General features: G+C 35.0%; 1 long non-coding RNA gene across 1 annotated transcript; it reads left to right on the plus strand.

Moving 5' to 3' along the window:
* Positions 1-5,349: 5,349 nt before the first annotated feature.
* LOC145805836 (uncharacterized) lies at positions 5,350-8,834 on the plus strand. The gene is made up of 3 exons (XR_014347991.1): positions 5,350-5,600; positions 8,084-8,128; positions 8,580-8,834. It is a non-coding gene; the product is annotated as an uncharacterized LOC145805836 (long non-coding RNA).
* Positions 8,835-14,311: the final 5,477 nt, after the last annotated feature.

A 14,311-nucleotide genomic window follows, 5' to 3' on the forward strand; every position in this document is an offset into this window, starting at 1 on the left:
TTAACATGAATGTCTCAAATTGAAGGAATAAGATAAATTAATTTTTAGACTTGTCATGCATGGATGATTTCATGAAGATTTATTTATATACTTTGCAATTCATGCATGGGCTTTCAAGACTGAAGGACAATGTCATGGATTTTGGGGATTTGAGTTTAATCAAGAAGAAATCTTGCATGTTTAGAGTTGTTCTTGAGTAATTAAGGAAGAAATTGTAAACTTTGAGCTTATCTCTCCACATGCATGGCATTGATTCATGAAAATATGTTCATAAAATTATTTTTCTGGCATGGTTCTTGAAATTGGAAGAATAAACCTCCATGAAGTCAAAGATTAAAGTTCAAGATTATGAGTTTGATGTGTTAATTTAAGGGTTTGAACTCTTTTCAAGAATTTGAGTTTCAATTTAAAGTTATGAGTTTGTTGGAAGCTGTAGATGGTAAATTCAACATGGTTATGGAAGGTTTTAGGCCTTGATTTGCTTGAAAATGAAGTTGAAATTGCGAAATTTATATGTTTATGAGTTTCTGATTCAGTAATTTAAACATGACTGAATAATTATAATTTAATGTGTATGAGCCTATTTTAAGTTTAATTGTGAACTATTGAACTTAATAAGGGTTTGTATATGATTAGAGTCTTTATATTTAATTAGTTTGGTTAATACATGGCTAAACATGTTTTAATTAGAGGTTAAGGGAAATTAATAATCTAATTAATTCATAATTCTAGTCATCCATATTCAAAAGCGTAAGTGAACTAAATATGTTTAAGATGATTGTGTATCGTGCTATGCATATTTGTGATTGTAGGTCACGAGTTAAGAACTGCTTGACCAATTGTTCTAGAAGCCCACTATGAGTAACATTTCTGTAAAGATATGTTTATATGGTATATGTTAAAACTGTTATCTGCTAAGCTATAATTTCTGAAATGTTATTTTGATTATGTAAATGAATGTCCTATTTGCGAATCTATTATGGCATCCATAGATAGTCCCAAGTCATGAGGAATGGCATGTAAATGCAAGTCCATGACATATATGTGATACGAGATCTCGTTAGCCACTTCATTGTGGTGATATGTGTTTAATCGGTGTCCGGAACCAATTACTCTAGTTGGAAGATGATATATGTTTTGTTCTGTGGGATATACCATTATGTTATGTTCTGATATGAGGCTGATATAAATGATTGTGTCATGAATTGTTTTACGGATATGATTTATGTAGAATTCGTTCACTAACCCCTTTACTTTAATGTTATTCACTGGGTTTTAACTCACTGTTTATATATTATGTATAGGTGAGCGTTCTTGAGGACAAGTCTAGAAAGAGTCTTTAGCTGAGCCACCGTTTTGAAGCCTACTGCGTGGTTTTGAGTGCCTCAAAGTTGAGGCTAGGCCTAGAAGGCCGTTGTCAAGCTTTTGATTGTGAAGTACACTTTTGTTATGTGCACATGTTATACATAAAATGTTAAGTTATAAGTTATGTACTGAATGTGGGTAAATTAACATTTTTGCATGTAAATATTTGTTCATATAGATGCACAACTCATTGGACTATTGGTGTTTTTGAATATTGCTTCTACTAGCCCCGATTATTTTTTATTGTACAGGAAGGCCTTTGGTAATCTCGGATTACTGGCCGGTAACGACGCCAAACTTATAGGGGCAGGTTTGGGTCAAGATAGATAGCCCAAAACAGAAATTTCTAACAGATATACAATCTCCACAATAGATAAACTAACCATATTTCCATAGATGAGAGATGATAGATATCCAACTCCACCATTTACATACATATTTATCCGATCCCACATTTTCCATACCAATTTCATTATTTATACAAAATAATTGTGTGAAACATTATTAGGGCAAAACCTCATTTGTTTTCCAAATCCAACCATTTACTAAAAATTCATTCTCGTCATTTTACAAAACCAAAACCAAATCCATTCTCTTTATTTTACAAAACCAATTCCATTGATATCAAAACCATAAGTCAATTTAACTACACATGTTTAGTCTAAAACAATACCAACACCGTGGTTACTTCTCTTTTTATTTTCTTTTGATCTAAACACAATCATACAACCCATATTAGAAAAATACAAGGATTATTCAATGTCCTCCCTTTTAAACCCATTAAATCAACAATATTAAATTAGGGCTTTCCTCCCTCTCTTCACAAACATATAAATCATTTCCCAATTAGCCCAAACAACAAACAACTTAACAACTCCAATCACAAATGTCAAACCCTAGATCCCATTTCATGGCTTTCAAGAAAACCCATAATGAATATGGTTTTTATGTAATAAAATCTACCATATAACTATCTATAGATGAAGTATTGAAGAGGGGCAAGAATCCCTATCTCTTGAAGCGAAGAGAAAACAACTCAAAAATCATCGACGACGAAACCACGAACTATTCGGATCAAAAGAAAGCCCTTAACGAGATCTATAATCTTCCTCAAAGGACCAAAGTGAAAAGATCACTCTAGGTGAATAGATCTAAAGATCTTTGAGTGAAAAAGTGCTTTTTGAGATAAATAGGGAGTTTCACGGTTTAGAGGGAGAAAGGAGAAGGAAAAGTAAAGAAAAGATCAAGTGGTGGACCTATTTATAGTACTAGGTCAAAATAAAAATAAACTTCAAAGTCAACCCAAAAGATTTGGTCAAAAACCCCAAAAAATAGGGCCCAAACTAACCCAAAAAGTTGAATTTTATACTCAGGTGTCGACCCTAGAACAAGATCTTTAAGTTCCCAAACAACTTTTCAACGCAAACAAGCGTGAACGAGCAATCCCAACAAGTTTAAATCAATTTGTACTCCTCCAAAACCAAGATAATACAACACGAAAGATTCCCAAAATAAAATAAATGATTCAAATACACTTTCCAAAAGTTCTAAAAGGGTACAAGTGTTACATATGAGGCGCTACAAAAATTTTCAAAAAATACTTTTGGGGACAAAAATACATAATTTGAAAATATTTTTTACAAAGGAAATATTTAATTTTTTTTTTTTTTTACATAATTTGAAAAATACTTATGAGTCTGATTTCTTTGCCATACTTTTTTTTACAACAATTTTGTTGTGTACGTCAAGAAATTACATAATTTAACGGTTTAAGTTAAAACTAAAATAACATTAAAACAACGTAGTTTGCTTTAATTTGAAGCATAGGTCGTTAAATTACCACAACAAGACTACTGTAAAGAATAATTATTCGAAATCTATGATGTGCATCCTAAGGCTATATTTGATTTATGAATTTGGGAAGAGACTTGGAAATAGAAACGAAAAATATGTATAAAATGTAGGTGTAATGTAATTATATTTTACACACATTTCACTCACTTTTTACTCACTTTTTATCTTTCCCTTTCCAAACCCCTTTCCAAATTCATGAACCAAACATAACTTAAAAATGGAATACATTATAAAAAATGTTATGTCATTTTGTAGTATTAGTTACCAATAAGTGAATCTGTGGTGTGGGCCCTTAAAATGAAAATTATAAATCATTATAATTATGTCATGAACATTACAGTTATATTGGGGCTATTGGGAAGTGAAATTTTAGTATTTTTTTAGTTAAAATTCACAAAAAGATAAAATAGATTAAAATAGTTAATAAGATAAAATATCATATCAAATCCATAATCATTTCACTTTTTCTCTCACAAACATCACATCAAACTATAAAAAAATCCAATCATTTTCTCAAACACAAAATTTTAACCTATTAAAATAACCTACTAAAATAACAACCTACTAAAACAACAACTTCCTAAACACCCACATTGTTAATGTAAAATCTTAAAAATCACTGACTCTAAGAAATGTTTTTGGGTGAATAACTCTAAGAAATGTTGCTACCATAATTTTAGTGAGAAAAGTGGCTTATACTGTTCAAGTAATGGGCTCACCTATCAAACTATCTCAAAATTAAGAAGTCTACCACAAGTGTTTTTTTTTTTTTTTTTGCGAGCTTTTATAACTTTGTATGCTCAAAGAACTAATTCAATTATAGGCCCAAACCCATAAGTCATACAGTGGAAAGATGCTTAGTTCGACTTGGAAAGCGAAAAAAGATATTAATAAATAAAGGAAAATGCTATAGGTCTTAAATTTTTTATCAAATAAATGACCAAATGTCTCACATGAGTGTGGGATCCACAAAATTACGGATCCATACCCACGTGAAACATTTGATCTTTTGTTTAGTAAAAAATTTGGTATCTCTAGCATTACCTATAAATAAATAAATAAAAAGAATAAAATTAAGGAGAACTACATGCAAGTGGGAGAATGAAAAAAAAAATTATCAACCAATAGAGGAATGCAAGTGAAACTTGTACCCACATTCTTTCATTTGCAACTCCAACCGCACCCCGCAGACACACTTACACCTCCTATATGTTTTTAATTGTTTTTTTCCCCTTTTTAACCTGCATGTAGTGCCCCTAAAACTAAAAAAGCTTAGGAATATGTTTCATTATTTTATTTATTTTATATGTGATTTTGTACACTAAGGTCAATTCAATAATTATAGACGCAATATTTTGTACACTAAGGTCAATTCCATAATTATAGACGCAATATTTCACCATATTAATTTAATAGTATATTTTTACAATAATGTTTGTTATTTATTTTTAAAAATATATATAATAAAATTATGTAATTATAATTATTAGATTGATTTAAGTTTTTTTTATAAATAATCTATACATAAACACACTTACAAAAAAAAAAAAAAAATCAATGTAATACATGTGATAGACTTGGTTTGAATGCAATGGTAAATTAGACTCTATAAAATTGTCTCCGATGTACGAAGAGCTCGTTTTGAAAGAAAAAGCCCAGGGTTTTTTTGGTTAAAATAGTAACAAAAAATAAAAAATAAAAAAATTTATTTTAGTTGCCAGAAGTTGAGTTTTGGTTACTAAAACCATTTAGTCGCCGAATGTAAAATAAAAATTTATTTTTTTTATCTTTGGAAACCACACTTTTGGTTGCCAAAAACATATTTTTAGCGACAAAAAAATATTTTAGTCACCGTATATTGAGTTTTGGCTACTAAAACCATTTAGTTGCCGAATGGAAAATAAAAAATTATTTTTTATCTTTAGCAACCAAAAGTTTGGTCACCAAAAACATTTTTTCAGCGACAAAAAAATGTTTTAGTCACCAAAAAATTAAAATATTTGGAGGGAGACATTTCAAATTTTGGAGGGATTTATAAAATTAATTGGCGACTAAATTTTAGTCGCTAATGGTGTAATATATATATATATATATTTGGTTTCCAAACCACAAACCAGTGCCTCTGTCTCTCTCTCTTCAGCGTCCCTCTCCCTCTCCACTGCTCCTCTCCCGTCCCTCTCTCACCGTTGCTTTTCCTTGCGTTCACCAGCAACCGGACCCCTGATTCACTGTGACTCTCTGCCTCTCCGTCTCTCTCATGCCTCTATTCACTTCTATTTCTCTCACTTTGTGTCCATCAGCGTTGGGTGCAGGAGCATCACCTCCATCGCACACAGCACCACCGTCGCACCTCCGTCGATCCACAATTGACTTTACCCCAAGTATGTCTCTATTTCACCCTCTCTCTGTCTGTTCTTGCCTCCCTCACTTCTTTCACACTTTCTTTCTTTATTTTCTTTTTCTGCTCAAGAAATTGAGATCTCTTTTTTAAGCTTCAATTCCATATCTTTTTCAATCTATTGTTTGAACCTATTGTTTGCCTGAAAAATAAGCCTTCCAGAGCTTAAATCTATTGTTTTTACTGCTATTAAAAAATGGGGTTTGCTTGATTTCTAGTGAATTTATCATTGTGAACTGTTTACATTAAACCCTAGATGGGTTATAGTTACTTGTATTTAGTGGCTTTGCATATAATTGGTTGCTTCTGTGGTCGATTGCTAGTTTGTTTAGCTCAATCTTCTTTTTTCAACTGAAAAGTTTGTAAATTTATAAGTTATTTATATTGCTGTAGAGTATCTGTTTGATGGGTTGTCTCTATGAGTTTATGGCTATGTAATCTTATGGTTGAGTTTATGTTTTGATTCAATTTTGTGTGTCTATACAAAGGGTTTTCTGGGGTACTAAACAAGATTTATGACCAAATTTATAATCTGAACTGGAATGCTTAATATTTTTGTTTTCTTCTGTGGTTTTGGTAATACACTATTATGTGTTCGATTATTTTCCTTAGAGAATGGACTCCCTGCCTGATGTCATTATCCAACACATTTGATGTTTATGGTTATTAAACTTACATACAAAGTAAGTTTATACAAAAATATGAATAACATATATAATATGGATGCTAACATATGTGAGATGTGTTAAATTGGTTTTGGGATTTTATATTATCGGGAATATCAGTGACTTTATTTCCTAATCTATCTACTCAACTTTGCTTTGATCTTTAAAACAACTTTTTGTGCCTAAGATGTGACGACCCCAAAATGTTAATCGTAATTATAAGTGATTAATTATGTATTGAATTTAATTATGACATGTGCCAAGTGATTAATTGTGAATTGTCTAATTTGATTCATTGTAAATATCTGTTTAAATTGAGAAACTATCAGTTGTGAGCTCGGCTTTGAAACTGAAATTTACGAAATAAATGGGTTTAGAAATCAAAATTGAGTATGAGGATATGTTCATTGAAATTTTTAGAGTTATCCGGGAAGTTTAATTAAAAATTGATTCCGCCTAATTTGCTAATTTTAATAGGTTGAAATTAAATAATTGAATAGAAATTAGAGCTTAATACACATTAGTATAATTCAATTTAGTGTCATTAAGATTATAAATGATGAAGATTAATTTAATTTAAGGGAATTTGATTTACATTAATTAATGTGATTCATTATTAGCCTAAGTTAATTTTGTAGAATAAGAATATAAGAATTAAATATTCTACTCATCAATTGACTAAGAAGAGACTAGTGGGCTTATATTGCACTATACACTTAGAGAGAGAGAGAGAGAGAGAGTGTGTGTGTGTGTGTGTGTGTGTGTGTGTTTGAGAGCTCAACAAAGAAGAGAGGTAGAGAAGAAGAAGAATTAAGGGAGAAGCTAGATATTTGTCTTGAATTCTAATAACCCATCAAAACAAGGTAAGCTTTACACACTAATTTTTGGAATAGAAACTTGTACATATATACATCATCTTCAAGTTTAACATTTCAATTAGAATGAATTGATGAGGAATTAGAAGTTTTGGCTATGAGAATTAGAGTTTAACATGAATATGCCTCAAATTGAAGGAATAAGATAAATTAGTTTTTAAACTTGTCATGCATGGTTGATTTCATGAAGACTTATTTATATACTTTGCAATTCATGCATGGGTTTTCAAGATTGAAGGAAAATGTCATGGATTTTGAGGATTTGAATTTAATCAAGGAGAAATCTTACATGTTTAGAGTTGGTCTTGAGTAAGTAAGGAAGAAATTGTAAACTTTGAGCTTATCTCTCTACATGCATGACGCTGATTCATGAAAATGTGTTCATAAAATTGTTTTTTCTTGCATGGTTCTTGAAATTGGAAGAATAAACCTCCATGAAGTCAAAGATTAAAGTTCAAGATTATGAGTTTGATGTGTTAATTTATGGGTTTGAACTCTTTTTAGGAATTTGAGTTTCAATTTAAAGTTATGAGTTTGTTGGAAACTATAGATGGTAAATTCAACATGGTTATGAAAGGTTTTAGGCCTTGATTTGCTTGAAACTGAAGTTGAAATTGAAAAATTTATATGTTTATGAGTTTTTGATTTAGTAATTTAAACATGACTAAATAATTATACTTTAAAGTGTATGAGCCTTTTACGTTTAATTGTGTAAGTAGTGAACTTAATAAGGGTTTGTATATGATTAGAGTCTTTATATTTAATTAGGTTGGTTAATATATGGCTAAACATGTTTTAATTAGAGGTTAAGGGAAATTAATAATCTAATTAATTCATAATTCTAGTCATCCATATTCAAAAGCTTTAAGTGAACTAAATATGTTTAAGATGATTGTGTATCATGCTATGCATATTTGTGATTGTAGGTCACGAGTCAAGGAATGCTTGGCCAACCGTTCTGGAAGCCCACTGTGAGTAACATTTCTATAAAGCTATGTTTCTATGGTATATGTTTAAATTGTTATCTGCTAAGCTATAATTTCTGAAATGCTATTTTGATTATGTAAACGAATGTCCTATTTGCGAATTTCTTATAGCATCCACAGATAGTCCCAAGTCATGGGGAACGGCATGTAAATGCAGGTCCATGACATATATGTGATACGAGATCTCGTTAGCCACTTCATTGTGGTGATATGTGTTTATTAGGTTTCCGGAACAAATATATTACTCTAGTTGGAAGACAATATATGTTTTGTTTTGTGGAATGTACCATTATGTTACGTTCTGATATGAGACTGATATGAATGATTATGTCATGATTTGGTTTACGGATATGATTTATGTGGAATTCGTTTGCTAACCCTTTTACTTTAATGTTATTCACTGAGTTTTAGCTCACTGTTTATATATTTTGTATAGGTGAGCGTTCTGGAGGACAAGTCTAGAAGGAGTCTTTAGCCGAGCCACCGTTTTGAGTCTATCACGTGGTTTTGAGTGCCTCAGAGTTGAGGCTAGGCCTAGAAGGCCGTTGTCAAGGTTTTGATTGTGAAGTACACTTTTGTTATCTGCACATGTTATACATAAGATGTAAAGTTATACGTTATGTACTGAATGTGGGTAAATTAACGTTTTTGCATGTAAATATTTGTTCATATAAATGCACAACTCATTGGACTATTGGTGTTTTTGAATATTGCTTCCGCTAGCCTCGATTATTTTTTATTATACATGAAGGCCGTAGGTAATCTCAGATTACTGGCCGGTTACGACGCCAAACTTATAGGGGCAGGTTTGGGTCGTGACATAAGATTTTGGATTTTTTTTTATTTGATCATTAATTGCAACCGGTTGATTCTAACCAAATCTTTGGATAGTTGAGGTACTCTGCAATTGCTTTCAAAATCCATTACAGAGTATATTCCTTGTGGATTAAACAGTTTAATTCAACTGTAGGACCTGTCAGATGATAGAGTTATTTGTGTAGATCCAAGAGTTACTTCGTGAGCACCCCCGCTCGCCCGATCAAAGATCGGCCTCTACTAACCATGATATCGAGTTTTGAAAACATTATGTGCTCTTATTCCGGTTATTAGCCTAGAATTACTATGTGATGCACGCAGCATACAAGTATAGACTAGATTGCCTAAGTTGGAACAAAGCATCGCATATCCGTTTGTTTTGAAAATGGATTGAAGTTTGCTATTCGCAAGTAGGCTAAAACACGGGTTTCGACGAATTATTCCAACTCAAGCAACCCAACCTTCACCCACAGGCATTCAGGCAGCTATATCACATAAGCACATAGCCTCATGGTAAGCATACTAACATGACAGTCACTCACACGCATGCAAGAATGCTAAAGCATAAACACTTACCGAGTACTCCGAGCCAAAGAAAGAAACTAATTAGAAAACATACATGAATCCTAACTATGCTGAAATGCCTAATGCAACACATGCAAGAATGCAACTAAGATAGGCTCAGCTATTCTAAGATGGCATATGAGATGCAACAATTGATACACATATTCAACTCGGAATTGAAATACAATGCAGTTAGTATGATGCGCCGAGCCCAATGCATGCAAAACAGATGAATGGATGCAAACATGCGAGCATAAGTATGCTAATTGAAACATGCCCTAAACTAACCATCATAAGCTAGTAAATAAAAGGGAGAAAGATGTGGGGTTGGAAGACATACATCACATACACGCACACTTATTTACAACATTGCCCTCCCTCGGAGGGTCCGAATAAATAATACACAACGAAATGAATAACCAACTACAACTAATTATTACATAACACTGACTAATTAACAAATTTAACTAAGTACGTAATTAAATTATCGTGCAAGCTACATGAAATGGACAGCCTCAGCTCTGCCTTGGATGCAATGAATGTATGCATGCTTGAATCGCTTTGTTGGGAAATCCATCGCGATGCTCCGACTCGCCTTTGTTTGCAATTGACCTCAGAACACTGCACAAGGCCCCAAAAGGCTGAAACTCCACCCTGGGAAGCTGTGGGAAGGCTGCCGACTAGCTCTCGACCTTGGAGACCACCTGCCGACCACCATTTGTGGAAGAAACCAAAAGGGGTGGTCGGCCTGCCAGAAAAGCTGATCGGCCGACCAATTTCTGCCTTTGGTTTTTGGTTTTTTGCAATATAAAGCAAAGGGGAGGCATGGCAAGGTATTTTCAACAAATGCGTGCACGACCACTCTCCTCGTCATTGCATAAGCTCTAGGGAGTGTAGTCCTCATGCCACCAATCACGCATCTCGATGCATGATGGCCGAGGAGTCAACTTGCATAACTCGATGTGAAATGAATGCAAACATAAGCAAGTAAAGCCAACAACTCAATCATGGACAGTCAAGAGTGTCGGCGACCGAGAATCGAGGCACGTTTCGTCACTTGGAGTACGAAACGTCCCTCGTTTCCCGTGTTTGGACTAAACCCTACTTCAAACACAATGCAATACACATGGCATGCATAAATGTAACTCTAACATTGTAACGCCCTCAAAATAATAGCATTAAACCCATCAATATAGACATGCATTGATATGTAAAAGCTCCACTTTCCTCTATTCATCAGAGTTCCATTACCAAAAAGTATTACATGTTAACGACAAAAGCAAATGCCCTAAAGGCTTACAGCTTTCCAAGTTAACACTTGGTTACAACAAAAGAGTGCTAACTCATTTACACATTAAGCCCTTGGCTTGAATATACATGCAATACATCAAAGAAACTAAACAACAAAAGTCTGCCCACCTCTAGCCTCCCAAGCTACGTCCTTGGAGGTGGCATGCTACCTGTACCTGAAAATGATATTCCCATATAGGGTGAGCCACAGCCCAGTAGAAATACACTAAACCAAATATGAACAATGACTAAAAGATTAGCAGTTGATAGATGGCCAACACTGATACTTTCCCTTATCACACTTGACGGTTTCATGACATACAAGTCCATGTTACAATCCATTTTCCAAATTCTTTTCAATTCTCAATTTATAACCATGGCTCAGAACTTGGCCAAACAACTTATATGAGACAGTAACTCATATTAAGCACTTTCTCATTTCATAATAGATAAGCATACTAGCTATATCACACACCAACAGATAAGCATACAAGCTATATCATCACTTCCATAGATATGCATAAGAGCACTATCACACTTCCAAAGACAAACATATGAGCTCTGTCAACACATTACTTGATAAACATATGAGCTCTATCTATGGAGTCCATCTCCTATCTTCTCCCAACAACATCCGGTTTAGAGGTCCATCCCCTGTCTTCCCCTAAACCGTGGAGTACATCCCTTATCTCCTCCAACACGACACAATGCATATAAACAATAATTATACACATCGTCACACAACACATAAATTTAATGTATTCTTTTAACCGTCATGCTCAATGACACATTCCAGTGATTAGTTTCAGTTTGCCTAATCATCATGCATTATCTACAACAATCAAGGCTATCCTCCACCGATAGCCCAAAGCAGTTATTTCTATACAGAAAATAAATGCAACAATGGATATATAATCAACATTTCAACCAGGTGAGTGATAAATAATCCAACTACACCCTTTAATTCCGTACATTTCCAAATCAATTTCTCATTCCTCATAATTAATTATGCAAATTAATTAACCAATGCAATTAGGGCATTTTCCATAATTAACATTACAATCCTTAGGTTCCATTTTCATTAATGTTTTAACATTAATTTCACCTTTCCATGCCAAACATGCATCTAGGTTTTATATAGCTAAAACCCCACCTTTTGTAAATTTACACAAAAGCCCCAAACTTTCACAAAATTACCAAACCAACCCCAACATCTCAAAATACTAAAATTTAAAGACAAAGCTCATAGTGAGGAGTAAGTTATCCCTACCTCAAAGAATGACACCCAACCAAGAAGATGATGGAAACGAAAATGCTCCAAACCACGAACTTTTCGGATCAAAAGATAGCCCTCGATGATCAACAATTTTTTTGTAAAGACCAAAAGTGAGGAAATCACTTTTACTAGATCAATACCTAGAGAGAAGGTAGAGCTCTAGAGTGAGAAGCTCAACAATGGTGTTTTTGGAAAAGTAAGAGAGAGAAAGAATGAGAAAAGTGATTTAAAACTGTTCCACAGCCAACTGATATATGACATTCCCGTTCGAGCGGAAAACACAACGCTCGAGCGTCAAGAACAAAAACTAGGTCCGCTCGAGCGCAAAAAGCCCCGCTCGAGCACCAAGACACACGAATAAAGCCCATCCACTCGAGCGCGAAAACCAGTCCGCTCGAGCGTAGATTTCCCCCTCCCAGAATTTACACCGAAAAGGTACTACCCGCTCGAGCGCCACCGCTCGAGCGTAAACAAACCCGTTCGAGCGTAAAAAAACACACCTGCAGAAGTTTTGCAGGGACACGAAAAACTGGGAGCACGTAATCTCCGCTCGAGCGCAAGAAGACCCGCTCGAGCGGACCTCCTAAAAACTGGGCAACAAAGAATTGAACCCAAAGCCTAACCAACCTGTAACAACTCTGCCCCATACATCCTAAAAATCAATCAAGTGGAATTAAAGGATGACGACAAGGTGTTTCACCACCAACATCACGGAACCGAGTCCGAAATACAACAGAACAGTAAAGGGACAACCGGGATCGCTATAACTTCCCCCCCTTAAAGAATTTCGTCCCCGAAATTAAACACGAGTTTTTCAAAAATAGGTTTTCTCCATTTTCGACAATATTACAATATAATATTAAACAACCCGACCCATTACTGGTCAATCCCATCTCTTTTCAAGAGGCAAAACACAACATATATTGCAAATGCATTATCAACATGCAATTTTCTTCCATTTCCAACCATTCCCAACATACATGGTTCACAGTTCATATCATAATCAATATACATGATACAACTCCAATTCTACAATATAGCCAACATATGCAATATCATAATCAACTCCCATATCAAGGTAAGTTCTACAACATACTTCCATTAAACCAAAACATTACCAATGTTTTACAACTTAAGACATATATAAAGCTCTTAAGTCCAACAACATTACAAAATCTAAATACAAGATTACTCATCAATAAACAAGTCCGGATATTTCTCGCGGACCTCCAACTCACGTTCCCAAGTGGCTTTCTCCACTCCGTGATGTTTCCACAAAACCTTTACCAAAAGGGATGGTCTTGCCACGCAGGACTTGATCTCGCCTATCCAAGACCCGAACCGGTCTCTCCTCATACGAGGCTTCCTCATCTACCTCTAAGTCGGTCCAATCTAACACATGCGATGGATCCGGCTCATACTTCCGAAGCATACTCACATGAAACACGTCATGAACTCTGGACAACTGCGGCGGTAAGGCTAAATGATAAGCAACCTCGCCAATCCTTTCAAGGATCTCAAAGGGACCAATAAACCGAGGGGATAACTTCCCACTCTTTCCAAACCTCATCAAACCTCGCCTAGGTGATATTTTCAAGAAGACATGATCACCTACCTCGAACGCCAAAGGCCTCCTCCTACAGTCGGCATAACTCCTTTGGCGACTCTGGGCTGTAACAAGCCTCCTACGGATAAGCTCAACTTTCTCCGTCGTCTCCCTAACTAACTCCGGACCCAACAAAGGTGCATCACCCACCTCGGCCCAACACACTGGAGACCTACACGGTCGGCTATACAAGGCCTCAAACAGTGCCATACCGATGCTAGACTGAAAACTGTTGTTGTAGGCAAACTCCACTAAGGGCAAGTGCCTCTCCCACGTCCCACTAAAGTCAAGGACACAACCTCGAAGCATATCCTCAAGGATTTGAATAGTACGCTCGGACTGTCCGTCAATCTGAGGGTGATAAGCCGTACTAAAGGTCAACTTAGTACCCAAGGCACTCTGCAAACTCTGCCACAACCTAACAGTAAAACAAGGATCTCTATCTGAGACGATCGTCACTGGGATCCCGTGCAATCTCACTATGTCCCGAATATACAAGTCGGCAAGATGGTCTACCGAATCTCTCACGCGCATAGGAATGAAGTGCGTCGACTTAGTCAACCGGTTTACAACCACCCAGATAGCATCACTACCCCGCTGAGTCCTCGGAAGACCT

This window comes from Camellia sinensis, chromosome 13 (genome assembly GCF_055761805.1).
Source record: "Camellia sinensis isolate YWXY chromosome 13, ASM5576180v1, whole genome shotgun sequence".
NCBI lineage: Eukaryota > Viridiplantae > Streptophyta > Magnoliopsida > Ericales > Theaceae > Camellia > Camellia sinensis.